Raw genomic sequence first — 17,337 nt, 5'->3', positions numbered from 1 at the left:
ATTTGAGTCGTAGAATCGAAATATGTAAAAAAAATGGTATGTTATTTCAGAAAAAGTACGATTTTGTGTCAAAATACCTATGTTAGAACAGTGCTATATATAAATCTAATATATATCTTAAGTCGCGCTTTCGAGACATGAAAAACGCAATCTGAATTTCGTCAATCGGCTTAGTAGAACGGGAGATACAGAACTGTTCCCCCCTTTTTTTCGCAGTGTATATTAATTTTTTTTTAATCTGTACTTGTGTAAGTTGAATATTGTTAAGACTTACTGACCGACATTTAATTAGTAACTCATATTGAAGTACCGTTAGGTGAATAAACTAAAGATGAATTAATAGAGTTACACTACTCTCCTTCATTATTGCATTAATTGGAACGAAAAAAAAGAGATTACTATTTAGTAATAACTATTATACATTAAATGGAATAAAAATAAATTAAAATGTTCCTGTTTATATGCAAAATGGAAAAAGTTCTATATTTGAGGAGTAATAAAATTATATTTCTATTAGAGTGTTTATTAACAAGTGACCAACATTGTTTGCATATAAAATAAAAAGCCCAAGCAACGGTGATACAAAGAGGAATCGCAGAAGACAGAAGCAATTTAATACCATAAAGCAACGTTTCGCACTGAACATAAAAAGTGCAGAAAATATTGGATTAAAGCAAATTTTAGAAAAATATTACTAAGCCAAATATAAGATCCTTTTAAAATTCTCTCCTCCCGTAAATTACTTTCATCTAAATAATCGCAGCCTAAAATTCAAGATATACATATTTCTGCCGCCCAAATGGGATAGTGGATTTTGACTCTGACTACCATACCGAAGGGCCGAAGTTCGAATCTCGGAGAAGGCACGAATGTCTGTAAATGTATAGTGTCTTTGCGGCGTGGAAATAAAATATATGGCCAGCCGAAAGTCCTCTCGTGTGGACTGGTGGTAAAGAGGAGTGGGAGAACCTGGGACCCCCGTCGGATGTTCTTCCTCCAGACTGGAGTGGAACTGGGAAAAATAGCGCTGTCACTTATATGACGCCCAAGGCTCTTGCCAGTGACAGGCGTAATCTTGTATTCCTTGGCACGATGATTTCGTGGGCTAGTTCTGATGAGGTCAGGCAAGTGAGATTCGTCAGGCTCTTGCCAACGACAGGCGTTATCTTGTACTCCTTTGCCGCGATGAATTTCGTGGGCTTATTTTGATATCAGACAAGCTATATTAATCACAACAACAACATATTTCTGATTTATTCCTTTAAAATTACATTCTATAAATTTTTAGTACATTAAGTTCGTGTATGTCAGGATGTCTTACATACAGGTTCTCCACATTTTTACTTATATTATAAAATACTCAAAAATGCAGATTTATTTTATACTGTGACGCCGTCTCATATCTGAAATAATTCTGTAAATGAAAAAATGTTACCATGATTTTGGATTTTCAAAAACACTAGTTCACTATTTTACTAGTAATAAAATTATATTTCTATTATAGTGTTTATTAACAAGTGACCAACATTGTTTGCATATAAAATAAAAAGCCCAAGCAACGGTGATACAAAGAGAAATCGCAGAAGACAGAAGCAACTTAATACCATAAAGCAACGTTTCGCACTGAACATAAAAAGTGCAGAAAATATTGGATTAAAGCAAATTTTAGAAAAATATTACTAAGCCAAATATAAGATCCTTTTAAAATTCTCTCCTCCCGTAAATTACTTTCATCTAAATAATCGCAGCCTAAAATTCAAGATATACATATTTCTGCCGCCCAAATGGGATAGTGGTTACTCAGCTCATTTATATCCAAAAATCAAACAGATGTGCTCCACATAGAACGGTCAAATTTACTACTATAATTATTTTGAAAAAAAAAAAAAAAAAAAAAAAAACATTGAAAATGTTTTAAACGGAAGTTTAGTTTTGTAACGCTTTCCTAACTATCGCGCTTTCCTATTTACAAATCCGCCTGATCTCCATACTTAATCCAACAGATGAATTCCCCAAATTTTGATCTCGTTTATTGCCATCAGATATTAATTGTAGTATTTAGCATAATGTACTTCAGCAGAAATAATTTTTAAATTCCTTCAATGCAATACAACGGCAGACATTATGAATTATTAAATGCTGGAGAACAAGAACCATGGCAGCGTACTGATCGCTCTGGTTTAAATATGGAAGCTCAACAAAGAAATGCATCATACGAAACAGGCACGGTAGCTATTGCAATATTTGATTCGCTTTAACACTTACGGAAATGAAATTACTGAATAAGACAGAAGATCTGCCTTATTTTCAAGCATCACGGTGTATTTAGACAAGAAATAGTGCGCACTGAGTTTTGAGAAGTATGATCAAACGGTTATTAACTGCACAAACAAGCGAACTGTGTGAAATGCGAACGACATTGCGTATTTTGGAACAAAAATAGCTAGTTCAGTAATGACAACATTTAGTTTCATAAACAAGTGTATAACAGTAGTTACGATCCGCTGAATATTACGAAAGAAGGCTGCGTCTGGCGATGTGTCAAATTTTAGTCAGAGAAAGCTCCAAAAAATTTTTTTACCAGAGGAAGCAGTAGGTCAACGGCTTTTATCATCTGAATGGACTTAAAGATCCGTAAGTTATGAGGATTCATTTCCTTCCCTGAAGCAAATGGGACGAAGACGCGACGTATAACAGATTGCGCTCCGGTCATTAGCATACAAGACAGCGACCCAGTCTCGGGACCTATTTTCCACAACCTGTTTCCACACGCGCACCAAGTTCCTCTTTTGTCTAGAATATTACGAATCTGCACTGATATCGAAATGTTAATCGTTTCACAGATACATGGTAAAAAAAGGAGAGAAATATTAATAAAAGGAGAATAAATGGGTTTTGATGGTGTTCTTTCTTGTTTTCACTTCCTGCATACACACGAAAATGCTGCGAAACAGCCACTTCAATTATTCGTTCAGAATAGATTAAACAGTAGTTACAGATATGCGAAATATTTCTATTTGCAAAGAGAGTTAATTAAATTTTCTAATAAAATATGAAAATTATGCAGTAACATTATATTATATTCTCCAGATGATAATAAAAATAATCCGCAAACGATTACTATTGTTCGAATGAGCGAGTTTCATCCTTTTCTTATATATATTTCTTTTCGTTGCACCACCATTGCAAGTAATCTAGAAGATATATATATGTATATATGTAACATTTTAATTGCGTAGAGGAATCCGGTATCTTTAACTTCTGGCTGTGGACATGGCCCGAGGGGGGGGATATTTTGATGCGCTGCAGCTTGAAGTCTGCGTAGATGGATATAGATGGATTCATACACCGAAACTACATCCTTGACGAATAACTAATCTTTATTTTTAGACACATCAGAACCATTTCTTTACAGGCAATATACTTTTCGATCATAAGAAAATATAATAATTTTTAAATGGAAGAATAAAATTATTATATTCTACATAAAAAAGGAACTCATTAAGTTACATAACAGCAATGGAAACAATCTACCGGAATAAATCAAAAGCAAAAAACTACTGATTTGCAAAATAAATTTATTATCGTCAAAATTGACAATGATTGAAACTGAGTTTATTAATCAATTTAATTATAAGCACCAAAGATAAATTTAAACTGTTCTTCAGATATATATGATTATTATCACCATCAATAATGAGAGACTGTTAGAAAAAAGGCCTCATCTAATCGCTTTTTTTTTAAACTTAATAAAACTAAGAAAGGACAAACTTCTACTGACTGTCTGGGTATAAACATTATCAACTTCCATCAAATAACGTTTTTTGATAAAAGAAGAAATTCTGAATCTAGTACCAAGAAACGTTTATAATGGCAATCCAACATGTCTCATACGGTTTGAACTACCACCATAATTCACAAAATTCGCAGGATTAAAAATATTTGTACGGAAATTTTACATTTTAAAAATGAACTTTATTTACTTACCAAAACAACTCTTAACAACTAAGTTCTATTTCATTAAGAGGAAAGGGAAAAAAAAAAAAAAAAAAAAAAACCCCATACAAACACTTCGCATTAATTACACGCAATAAAACTATTATTTACGTATGAGGGTTTAACTGAAACCGAAACGAGGTTTTCTTCGGATGATTAATTCATATTAAAAATGTAAAAATATATAAAAATGTAAATATTTTTCTCTGAAGCAAAACGCAATTAATTATCGTTATTCAACTTTTAAAATTTAAACAAAAGACTAATTTTTTTACTTTATTTGTTTTATTTTTACTTTATTGATTATTTTTTGTAAGATACCAGGTTTTAGATTGCATTTTGAAATTAAATTTTACGGTACTAGGATGTGAATTATAAATTTATATCTAGTTTAAATCCAATTTATTACAGCTGCTTTTGGCCTTAACATCTACTTTTTAATAAATTATATCCACATTTTTTGTTCAACCTAAACACATGTATATGTAAGATAAAAATATGTACACCTAAATTATAACTTTAATTTGACAATAGTCCCTTTTAATTCTTCATTTTAATTTATCTACTTACCATTCCTGTCCTGAAGCTATTAACTGTTTATAATTATATGAATCCAAAGAGAGTTATCTACCATGCCATCTTACGCAACACCTAACATGGCGGATATTTTTTATTCAATCACAGACCAATATTTCAGCAAAGACTGTAAATATTAAAGAACATATCTTGTTGCCGCAAAATGCGTTCTCCTTTTCCACTTTTGCTCTTGCTAGAACGCGTCGCTAGCCCACTGCTTTATATTCTCGTATCTACACGCATATTTCCCTCTCTCGCATACCCTCTTTCCCGATTTTCAGCGTATGATTAAGTATCTTCTGATTTATAGCAGTAATGAAAAATATACGCACAAAGAGGAAAATACTTTTTGTAAGTAAAAACAATGCTATTGAAATTGATAAGTCCGTTGAAATATATAACATAAGAGAGTCTTTATGTGTTAGTTGACCACTTAAGCCGTCTGTCTTTTCAGAAATAGTACACACCGTGTTTTTCCCCCCTCCCGGCTGGGGTGGAGAACACTCGAATAAATATGTTATATAAGGAATAAATGAATGCATTATTTTACAAATGAATAAGGAAAATATAAAAAAGCAAACCAAATGATTCTGTTATAGTAATTCTGTTATAGTGATTCTGTTACACCGTAATATGTGTAGTTAGAAACACATAATAATGCTTTTCGGTATTATTGTATTCCTATGAGCAGGTTGAAATGATAAGTAAATGTATTTTAAGGTTTACAGATTACCTACATAAAAATATATAAAAGATTTATATTTGTAAGAAGTTCATTTAATGATGCGAAATTGCTCAGTTGCCCCATTCCTTCTTTAGCGCGTCTCGAAAGAAACTCTACGCAATATTTAGTGTTTGGCGGAATGGGTTGAATTGGATTGGGTTAAATTCAATTATTTGGTTTTCGCAAAACACAAATGGGTCATCTGCCTGAAGGATATCCTGATTTTGACCGAGGGTCAGTCGGGGAATGGAATCCAAGGGTCTCGAACATCTTTTTCTTGCCACTAATCTTTCGAAATTGGCGGAAAAGAGAATTCTTCTGCATTCTATTAATAGTAGAAATAATAGCAATGGATAAGAACCAATCATTGAGTATGAACTAAGCTGAAAATATTCTGTGGGGAAACAACCGAAACAAGAGTCTACAAACAGTTGATCACTTAATACTCTGATTAAGTGTTTTGAACGCTAAAATGATTTAGTTATCATTCATTATTTTCTCTGACAGCTGTTTTAATACAAACAACTGTCAGATGCAATCTAATTGTTCTTACTTTCTCTAATTTCAAGATGAAATTCAGCGAATATCATCTTAAACAATGCTTATGTATTTATTTAAGACAGTAATTCTTCTGTCTTTCATGAAGTTCTCTCGAAAGTTAATCTGCCTAAGAAATATTTTTAACTCTACATTTAAAGAACCTTGCAGAGTATACTCAATTCTGTTTTTACATGTAATTTACACGATATTTATTTAAGACAGTTTATAAAAAGAAAATAAAGTTTTTTTTATGCGGTTTATTTTAATCATTCAGGATTCAACTGATGTCTTTTTAAAAAATTTCATCTGAACCTAATTCTGATAAAGTAACTTTACTTAAGATGCTTAAAGTTTACATCTATTAGAAAGACTACACTTACCATTAAATTTTTTAATATTTTAAAAATAAACATTTTCAGTACAAAAAACGCCAAAATAAAAACTGCATTAGCATAATTTGCATAACAAGTATCTTCCAGTCAATGCTCTAAAAACACCAAAGATCTATGCTCTAAAATCAGCAAAGATTCTATCTTTTGCGATGTAACCTTTAACCTAAGTCACATGCCGTTATTCTAGTTATTGCCTTAACAATCTTAATTAAATCACTTATCTATTCCATCTAAAAAAAATAAATTATACTGATAATGAAGGGAAAAAATGTAACACAGAAGAATTTAACTAATACCGATAATAGAAACTTACTTCATTTGGAATGACAGAGCTTGAACAGACACTGGCATCGAGTAAAGGTTAACAAGTGTTTTTTGGCGAAACTTCCGCATTTATAATTAATAAAATATGGATATTCTACGTGGACTGATAATTAATAACAAAAATTTCCTCCTTTCAAAAATTTTCGAGAATTTTAAAAAGGTGTCTAAAACATTTCAAAAATCTAATATTTTCCTGCGAATTTCAAATTCTTTTTTGCCTTTTCTAATTTTTATTATCATTGTTGGGTTTATTAAATAATTTTAATATTGCTTTCAATAGAATTCACGTGAAAAATACAATAATAGTAGAATAATCTTGATTCAAGATCCAAACCAAACTTAAATTACTCTTCAAGATTCTAAGTCACATGCCGTTATTCAAATGAGATTTCTCATATTTTTCACTCCCCGCTATTGTCAAATAACTAGGCTGGCGACTTGCTGTCGTACATCAAATGTATTGGTAAATTTAGAGACGAATAACAGCTCACACAGAAAAACGTTTCTAGACGTTGTTTCCCAATTTTAAGAAAGAATTACGTAAATCTGAAATCACGTCATCTGAAAAATGCAAGCAATGTCTGAAAAGAAACGATTTTATGCGAACAAAGATCTCTGATGCTAGTATAAATCATGTAATTAATCATGAGAACAAAAATTTGTAGTTCAAAATTCTTGTCTCAAAAGTTTCGCGAACTTGCCAGTGTCACAAAAGTTTTGCAACATTTGACGATTTATTCCAAGATTGCCATTTTAGTTTTTTCCTTCCGCAAAGTTGCTATCGTAAGAATACCGCTATACAATACATTTATGCTTTTCATATCATCGTAATTGAGTAAAATGTATGTTCAAGTAGTCAAACGCCCAATTAAAATATAATTAATAATTTTTTGCGATTTTTCGAAAACAACTCTTTTTTTTATTACTTTGTGCAGGTTTTTTGGGGTGTCTGTAGACAACTTTCTTTTTTCCCCTACATAAGCTATTTTTTTACAGTTTTTTTTCTGCCAGATTTTTTTTAGCAGGAATCCATCTATTGCGTAAAAGCAAAACTCCTTTTAAAAAAACACTCTAAAAAAAGAAATACAGAAGGTTTATGGTAAGAGTGAATTAGAGACATCCAGAAAAAATTCCTGGCACTTTGCCCTATAGCCTAGCAATATACGAGTACAACACTGCGGACTATTATAAATTCTAAACAAACGCTATTTTCTTAGAGCTGCATCTGATCGTTTGAGTTATGCTGCAGAATTCCGTCATCTAATTAAAATCTTATTCGATAACAAATGCTTATGTCGAAAACAATAAAGCTCAAAGCTATCAGAGTTCTATTGCAAACGATGCCGGGTCCAGCTAAAATCAATAAAAATTGTTTCAAAATCAAACCGGTTTTCTTTTAACTTAAATAATTCTCAAATTGCATTTTTTGTCTTAATATTTATATTACTTCTATATAACAATGTAAAAAACTAAAATATTTAAAGTATGTTTTTGCTCAATTATTGGTAGCCAAAAATGCAAGCAATTTCTGAAAAGAAACGATTTTATGCGAACAAAGATCTCTGATGCTAGTATAAATCATGTAATTAATCATGAGAACAAAAATCTGTAGTTCAAAATTCTTGTCTCAAAAGTTTCGCGAACTTGCCAGTGTCACAAAAGTTTTGCAACATTTGACGATTTATTCCAAGATTGCCATTTTAGTTTTTTCCTTCAGCAAAGTTGCTATCGTAAGAATACCGCTATACGATACATTTATGCTTTTCATATCATCGTAATTGAGTAAAATGTATGTTCAAGTAGTCAAACGCCCAATTAAAATATAATTAATAATTTTTTGCGATTTTTCGAAAACAACTCTTTTTTTTATTACTTTGTGCAGGTTTTTTTGGGTGTCTGTAGACAACTTTCTTTTTTCCCCTACATAAGCTATTTTTTTACAGTTTTTTTCTGCCAGATTTTTCAAAATCCTAAATCTTTAAGCATATACCTAACTTTTAAGAATTCATTATTTATACTCATAAGGTGTTCTTTTACTTGCGCAACCGATTATACAAGGTTACTAAAAAAGAGTAATTTACTTCCCCGTAGCGCAGAGTTTACTATCAAAAATATTAAATCAAAGATTTCTTTGTTTTATTACCTTCAACGGCAAAATGGCATTACATTAGCATCCATTCTACAATTAAAAAGTGACTTTCTCTGCGCCAATTCCACAATAAATTTTTCTGCTTCTAATGTTTTGCTCCCACTTTTATTGCTTCAAGATTTATTGTCAACTAGTATATCAGAAAATGTTTTTAGAAATATTTATTTGAAAATTCACATCTTAACGCATTCCATTATCAACAAGAGTAGAGTGTATTATTCGTTGTTCATATTTCAACAGTTGTTAAAATTACATTTCTAAGCTAAATAAATTACGAAAACTCCTAATGATGGAAAGCCAAAGTTGCTCTTAAGCATATACGTGCAAACATATGACTTTATGTTTAAAAAAATTTCATGCATTTAAAAAAAATTAATGCATTGACACGTAACTAGAAATATTTTAGTGCAGTCGCAATGAAATACGCAATCATTTTCTACATTACAGTTATTCCGAAATAAGGATATGAGCATTTTTTCCTGATACAAATAAATTTTTAATTTGTTTCTGCAAATGGAAATCAGAAGTCTAAAATTCTCCTTTTGTAATATAATTTATTAGTTAATTCAGGGGCTTAAAGCTGTGAAGTAGCACTAGATAAATATATAACAATGTAAAAATGTAAATTACATTGTTATATATATATAAGACATGAAGAGTATTAAAGAATTCATTTAATTAACTAAAACATTATTTTAATTTTAGTAGAAATAAATGAATTGTAATTATTCCTTGCTTCCCTCCTGAAATTTCTAGGACATAAGTAGAATGCTTGCTATTAGTGCAAAAGCAACATCGAGAATTATGGCAGAGGCATATAAATTACAGTTAAGCCGATTTCATTAATCTTCTTGCGCGCTGCAACTTTCAAACACCACAAGCAGTATATTACTGATTTAACTTGAATTTGCGATTCTTAATACATTGCATATAACACATGTTAATGAAAGTTACCTACTATTTATATTCCTTTTTTTTGGAAAAGTATAATGTTAAAACATTTCGAATCATTGCTTCAAAAGTGGATTCTCTGATATTTTCTATTCGCAATTGCAATATACCCCTCTTAGAACTAACATCACGGAATAAAACCGTTTCACTTGACAATGAATTAACTAAATACAGATCATTCATCTTTTCACTAAATTGGCCACACAGTTTTATAACTCGTATAGTGAACTCTTTCGTGACAACCACTTGATCATCACCCCTCTAAGAAGCTTGTTTTCACAAAACATCAAAATCTTAGGAAGACATACGTAAACATTCATCTTTTCACTAAATTGGCCACACAGTTTTATAACTCGTATAGTGAACTCTTTCGTGACAACCACTTGATCATCACCCCTCTAAGAAGCTTGTTTTCACAAAACATCAAAATCTTAGGAAGACATACGTAAACATTTTGAAAAGAGTTAATTGCTTTTTATTATATGAACGTGGTTATTTATGGCTGTAAATAGTTTGAAGTCAGAATTTGCGCCTTTTAAATATGGCGGAAATATTAACTTTTTACAGATTTGCAAAACCTTTTAAAATTTAACAGATTATAAAATCAGTGTAATTTGTTTTCTCATTTTCCCTTTTAGTTTTTATCTAAACTAAACTTAACGGCACAAACAGCCCATAGAGTGCCATGGCCGGCAGTGCTCTGATATCTGCTTTTTAAACTTTTCCTTTGCATAAAAATGCCTTTTCCTCCTTATTATGTAAAGATTCATTATTGATGACAACACATTTTATGTGTTCTATCGAAGTACAATTTTTTCATGAATATTCCTTCACAGTATTAATATCAAGAAGGAGAAAAATGCACAATTTAAAAATATGGAAACCCATATTCATCGATACTCATATAATACGTTTAGTACTATTTTATCAGTATTTAGGGATCTGCAATTAATACAGAATTTGTTTTATGCGACGTATATGAAAAAATTATGAAATTAAATAAATTTTTAAACATACCACGGAATCTATAATCTTTGTGGCTTTGACATTATATCAGTAGTTATCTGAAAAGAAAATAAAGCAAATATTTTAGAAAAACTTTAAAAATTAGCAAATATTTTTTACGGTGCTTCAATTGTTTTAATAAAATTGGTTAAAAGAAGAACATGGCAGAAAATTATATTTTAAAATTACACTAATTATTAGCAAAGTATATTATAGTTCAAATTCAACCTAAAACATTTCAGCAACTTCAAAAAAGAAATCGTTTTAATTATTGAAGAATTTCATACCTCTCTCTCAGTTACGAAAGAATATTATAAATGCAGATGCATATGGATTCACTTACAATCTGAAGTCAATAATTTCTCGTAATTGAATATTTTAACTTACTGCCCTCTAATAACTATCTTAATATTAATTGCTTTAGGTATATTAGTTATAGCTTCTTAATTATAATGCTTAAAATGAACTGTTATTATAAAATAAATAAATAATAATTTTTATACATAATTATGAAAAGTTTACCGTTAACTGATTCAAATTCATAATCATATTTCAGAGTTAGGCAAAATTTAACCGCAGATTTACATTAGCTTTACAATAACATATCAGTATAAAACAATTTTATACATTTTTAGCTTTAATATTAAAGCACTGGTTAATTCTGAATTTTTAAATGGCATTCTTCATTCTTATCTCCCATAATTAGGACCATCTACTATAGCCTAACAATTCTAACAAAAAATATTGAAGTCTTCCTCAATAATAGGGAATGATAAGCAAAACTGAAAGATATGCAGAATATTAATAGAAATATGTTAGGAAGCATTTCATTTTAGAGAGAAGAAATATTCCTGCTGCATTTAATTTTAGGAAGAAAAAATATTAATTTAAATATTGGTACGAATTAATACAGGCCCCCTTTTTCTTTTTTAATTTCTTGCAAAATTACTGTAAATGACAGTTTAGCATTACTGGGTGCAAAACATCATGATTAAAAGTTCGTTATTCTACAGAGGACTGCATCATTCTAGGCATACTGAGCTTTCTCCTACAAAATTATAACTCAGCATGCAAGTCAGCAAAAATGGTGGCTCGGGACGTGAAGGAGATAGGAAGAAAAATGAAGTAAATTATAATAATAGTAACGAAACTAATAAAAAATTTTATAATACATTTCTTGACGCTCAATTTAATAATTGCTTAATTACTTAATCTTCTGTATTGCCTTTTTTAACTATGTTAAGGACTTGTTTCTAAAGAGGTCGTTTATTTTTGCTTCTTTTACGAAAACGCAAGTGAATAAAGTGAAGTGTATTTTACAGAAAGTCATACAGAGGTGAAATTATGGGATCGCATAAGTTTAAAAAATAGTAAAGATATTCTGTGTCTTAAGATCTCCAAAAACCTCCAAAAATTCAGGCGAGATGGGGGTCCTCGCTTCATATACCCTCCATTGAAAATGAATCTACTTTATATATTATGAAACATCCAAAAAGTAACTAATACACGTAAAGTTCTCATTTTAATTGGAATTTTCTATAATTTTTTTTTCTACTAAGTGGGAAAAAAAAGGTAGTGCCTCTTCGATTAACTACTATAAAAGATAATAACGTAATACGCTATTATATCTCACATAAAAAAATCGTTACATTGCTGTGAATAAATTCTTCGAAAATTATATGCATCAAAAATCTCTTGCAGAAACATTGTGAAATGTTTTCAATGCGTGCACACACAAATACAAACACGAGAATAATACAGTTTTATGTAAATAACAAAACAAAATAAAAATCGAAATAATTTCAGTCTGAATTATTTCGATTCAGACCGATAAAATAATTATTCTATTCTACACAAAAAATTATTTAGTCATAGTTAATTATATTACACATAAATAAGCTACATTTTTAATATCGTATAAATCTTAAATCACAGTTCCCAATCATTTTCTGATATCGACGACTTTAAAAAAATGTTTTTTCATCTATCCCCTTACATTTTTATCTACAATATACAGTGTACACCATATAATAATTAGACTAAGAATGTGGCAGTTCTGAAAAAGTAGTTTATTAGATTCACGTTTTACTATTTTTTTAATTATTATTATTTACAACTTCACAAATATAAACACGCTTTAAGAAACAAAATCACAGGTTCTAATTGAATAAAAATTCGATTTTAATTAACGTGATGGCTACGCTTAAAGTACTGATAGAACTTTTCTGGGAAAAGGAATAAAACTGCTTAGCTTAATTCTTAAATCGTTTCATTCAAAAAGTATTCAGCCTGCTTCTTCTTGTCCGTAATACGCTGGTGACTAGACTAAAGCCTGTTTCTACTAGTTCAGAAGACAGAAGTCAATAATGTTGGTTCAGTAAACAACCTTGGGATATTTCTCTGTACATTCTATACCTTAGTATACATTCCATAACCATGTATTTTGAATAAGACGCGTGCTTGAACATCCTCCTTGAGTGCAAGCAACTCGTCTAGCTTCATAATATCAAGATCAAATATCAGTTCATCGGTTCTCTGAAACGTGCTGGCACATTTAAATTTGAAATGTCTGGTAAGGGAATATTAATAATTCTTTTAATTTTGCAAGTAGCTTTTATACTTATGTTCGGATGAAATTTTGCGTTCTTAGTAATTTTTGGTTACATATTCTCATGTTCCTGCGTTTTCCTTTTTTATATTGCTCTTATTGCATAAAAATGTATACATTATAAGAATATTATTTTTATATTAATTATATTTATTTATATGATTTCTTCCTTATTACATGTAATGGCTTTATCAAAATAATAATTAATTATCAATTTCATTAATATTTTTTGTGATCAATGAGATTTCGATTATGCTGATGAACTTCCGGCGCATATTCGGCTGCCGACCCTCAATCAACTCTTTGATCATCAATTATCCCTTTTAAAATTTCATCGATCCTCCAGAAGGTCAATACTGACATACCGTAGGGAATCTTTGTCTTAAATTTATAATGCAATAATTTTGATGACAGTAGACTAAAAAAGATCGTTGATAAGCTTATATGCCTCGTACGCATATATAAAGAATAAATGTATTTGGAAAAGAAATGAGTGTGCGGTATAACTATGAATTAATTACAGTAATTTTTAACAGAAAGTGCGGCAACTAAATTGAAATTCATTTTACTTTTGAATGTAAGCGAAAATGCACTTGTTACTCATCTCTCATATGGGTATCACACTTCTATAGTTCATTTCTCATATTTTCTTTTGTTAGTCTGAAAAACCTAGGAATGCAAGTTCTTTAGTGTCCTTACCGAGGGTTTTATAGGCTTTCATATTTATAATATTTGTTTATTGGCGCCATTTCAGTTCTGTAAAAGAAATATGATATTGGAATGTTTACATTTAAGTTCAATATCTTTTATAAAAAATATTAACAGGTGATGTAGTTAAGAAAAAAATGTCTGATCATCTGGATTGATCATCAAACACTATTTTATAACAGCAGAATGTTATTTATTCTATATATTATATACTCAAAATATTGAAATTTGAACAAGTAAATTTTTGAAAAACCTATGTTTTGCCGTTCTGCACTACATAAATATATTTTAATGTGTCTCAAATTTGTAGTTTAGTTTAAACGTCATATCAGTATAGCTAAGACTCTTAAACACAATAATTAATTACCAGATATTCTATAAAACAAATAAAAATACAGGTGGAATCTGTGACATTTTTCTTCCTCGACACTGAACTTCAAAACTGTTAACACAAATCCATAGTTATTGCCTTTATTATTTAGTTTTATTCTTTTAAATCCACCAAATTCCTTTAATAGTATTACCCCAAATAAAACTTAGTTCTTGAAACAATCCCTAACTTAGTAAACTTTCTTTAGTAGCTCTCTTGCCGGTTTAGTTCCTCGTTTCAAGTTTTAAGAAATAAATTTACAATTCCATTTACTTTTTGCTTTCATTGATTGTTATTCATATAACTTTTATTATTTTTGTTTTTAACTTTGCACATACACTTCGTGAGCCATGTCTACTAAAAATAATTTAATAATGATTTATTTACCTTTTGCTTGCAAGAAACAAATGTTGTGTACACATGTCTTCTACAGTGGAATTAATTTCTTTCAGTTGAGAAATGAAGTAAACAACCAGCTGAATCGTAGATATGACAAAATAACAGTCACAGAGAGACTCGCTAAGTTGTCTCTTCGTCATTTCAACACAGATTAAGAATAAGAAGGTAAAAGAAAATATTACTACGGCACACTAGTTTTCCTACTTTATTGCCGCTGTTTTTCCGCCCTAGTGACAACAGGTACCGACAAAAAATAGCACTGGCAACTCTTTGAAGGAGTTGACCCGAATCTCGATTTCGCCAAAAGGCTACAAGAAACAGAAACAGCCGCCTACGGATCGCAAAGTCCGATGAGGAAATTGCACAACACTTGGCAACCTGGGTTGAGGAAATACAGCGCATGCGCGCAGTCATCACCCTACGTCATAACCGCCGAACGTCGCAGACGGCGGAACCGAGGGGCTTTCCATACATGGTAGCTTTGCTGTTTTACAGTAGATAGCATTTGTATTAAAACCGGTAGTTTTAGAGGCGTGGTCGTGGGAGATAGGTATAGGTAAGTGAGGAGACAGACTGTAGACGGTTTTGGGTCTTCTTGAAGCTTACCTGACCTTGCATTTCATTTCAATGGCCTGCTACAATGCATATAAAACCAATATTACAAGGATCGAAATCTATTTGGCACTTAATTTTAGTGTAGTTTAGATTTAAAAAAGGTGGGGAATAGAAAATAATATAAATTGATATTCATAAATGAAAGAATGAGCTATATATATAGATATATACAGAGATAGTAGATAGATAGATAGGTTCATAGCATAATCAAAAATCACAAGTAAAGCACGTAATCAGCAATAAACGTATTTATGTAACATATGTTGCATTTTACAGTGAATAATTTATTATACACGTTTTTAAAGACGCATTACGCGAAGACAACAAGGGAAATGGTTCTATATGTTCAGCTACAACTTATTAATGTTTTTAGCATCTTCATTAATAAAAATTTATGAACGACAAACGGAACAAACTAGTTGCCTTAAGTTTAAATTTTCAAAAACATCTATGAATTAATATTTAAATCAATACGCTCTCTCTGAAATATCGCTCCAACAGTGGCCGAGTGGTTAAGACCACTGTATACTAGCAGTTCGACCTAGTTTGGATTTGAACTCAGGCAAACGGGTTAGCTGCATGGTTGGTTTTCGCAGTTTTCCGTGTACGTGTTCCGTTCATGTGTAACGTGAATACGAGCCACTTTTTCTCAGAAAGGTCCTCTACGAAGGCATTACTCATTTCAGGCAAATAGCTCCCTTAATATGAGTTGAATTTGCCACATTCAAACAACCTAACCTAATCTCTGTATGATATCATAAGACAGTGTAAATCTTTTGGGTTATGAATTGATATGTAACCCTGATGTAAGCAGTTACAGTTTGAAAACATATTCTGAATACTGATTAATATCTTACATACAAGGCAATTTTAAGAAATATATGAAACATAATGCTTTAATTAATTAATCCAAAATTTGACAAATTACAGTCATTTAGAATACAAAAGCTGAGCATCAAAGAAATAATAAAGTAAAATAATATACTTTTGCTCATTATTTTATTTTTAATGCCTACAGTTGACCTTGTATTACCTTAAAGCTGATTTATTTAGAACGTTTTATTACAGTTTTGGATAAACCATACATTCACTGTAATTTTTAATTCTCATATAATACATCTTTTTCCATTAATTACTTATTTCAGAGTTTTGCGACATTGCGTTATAACTTTATTTCCTTTTAAATTCGGTTAACCTGCGTTTATCTCTTTGCATATGTAATTCTTATTCTCTCAAGTAGAGTCATAACATTAATTCTAAGCGACCGAATTCATTTAAGTTTTTTTAACAAGCAATATACAGAAGGTGAAATGCAATTTCAAGTGCCTTGTAAATAAAAAGTATAATAACACATGATTTTTCAGCGATATTATTCTATTAAATAATCTTTCATAACTTTAAGTTCACTTCAGTCTACAATCCAGTGGCAAATTCAGCGCAGCGGAACAAAGCAAGCTGCTTTGTTCCCGGTTGTCTGAATGATCAGACTGCATGAGACCTTCGTAGCTTTCCTTACGATCAATGTAATTAAGTACCTATTTTTTTTTGGAACGCCTTCCATGAAAGCATTCATTGCGTATGGGAATGTTTTGCTGTAATTAATTAGCTATTCTCACTTCACCTTTTTTTCTTTTTAACTGCTACATATCACAAATACTTTATTACACACAATATCTAATTTAAATTAGTTCTTTAATTTCGGCTTTCTAAGTGACATATAATGTTTAAGAATGCAGAAGATATTATGCTGATTCTTTGAAGAGATGCTGCTGGGTAAACTGCAATCTAATCTTAATTGCTCGGTATCTTCCTTCAGGAATGTACCGACAATAGATTTCTGATAACATGATCGATATTTAAGCCTGTAGAAAACAATAGAAGAAATCATAAAAGCTATATATACAAAAAATATCAAAGAATTATGTCACAGTTATATGAATCTACCCAAATAAGTGTCGCATAACTCTACGAAAGATGTGA

The 17,337-nt window shown here is 30.6% G+C and overlaps 1 protein-coding gene across 2 annotated transcripts in view; it reads right to left on the bottom strand.

Moving 5' to 3' along the window:
* LOC118186497 (uncharacterized) overlaps nt 1–17,337 on the bottom strand; it is a 78,938-nt gene that overhangs the window by 32,672 nt on the left and 28,929 nt on the right. Inside the window, exons 1-2 of one of the 2 annotated variants that reach the window (XR_004757783.2) lie at nt 14,731–15,193; nt 10,670–10,716 (exon numbers count right to left, since the gene is read on the bottom strand). The gene's annotated coding sequence lies outside the window, so the exon portion shown is untranslated. Of the gene's footprint in view, nt 1–10,669; nt 10,717–14,730; nt 15,194–17,337 lie in introns of those variants that run through there. The other variant, XR_015041128.1, reaches the window with a different exon arrangement.

This window comes from Stegodyphus dumicola, chromosome 5 (genome assembly GCF_044657685.1).
Source record: "Stegodyphus dumicola isolate Sdum_Otavi_A_Nest chromosome 5, ASM4465768v1".
Lineage (NCBI taxonomy): Eukaryota > Metazoa > Arthropoda > Arachnida > Araneae > Eresidae > Stegodyphus > Stegodyphus dumicola.
This window is presented reverse-complemented; position numbering and strand designations above follow the sequence as displayed.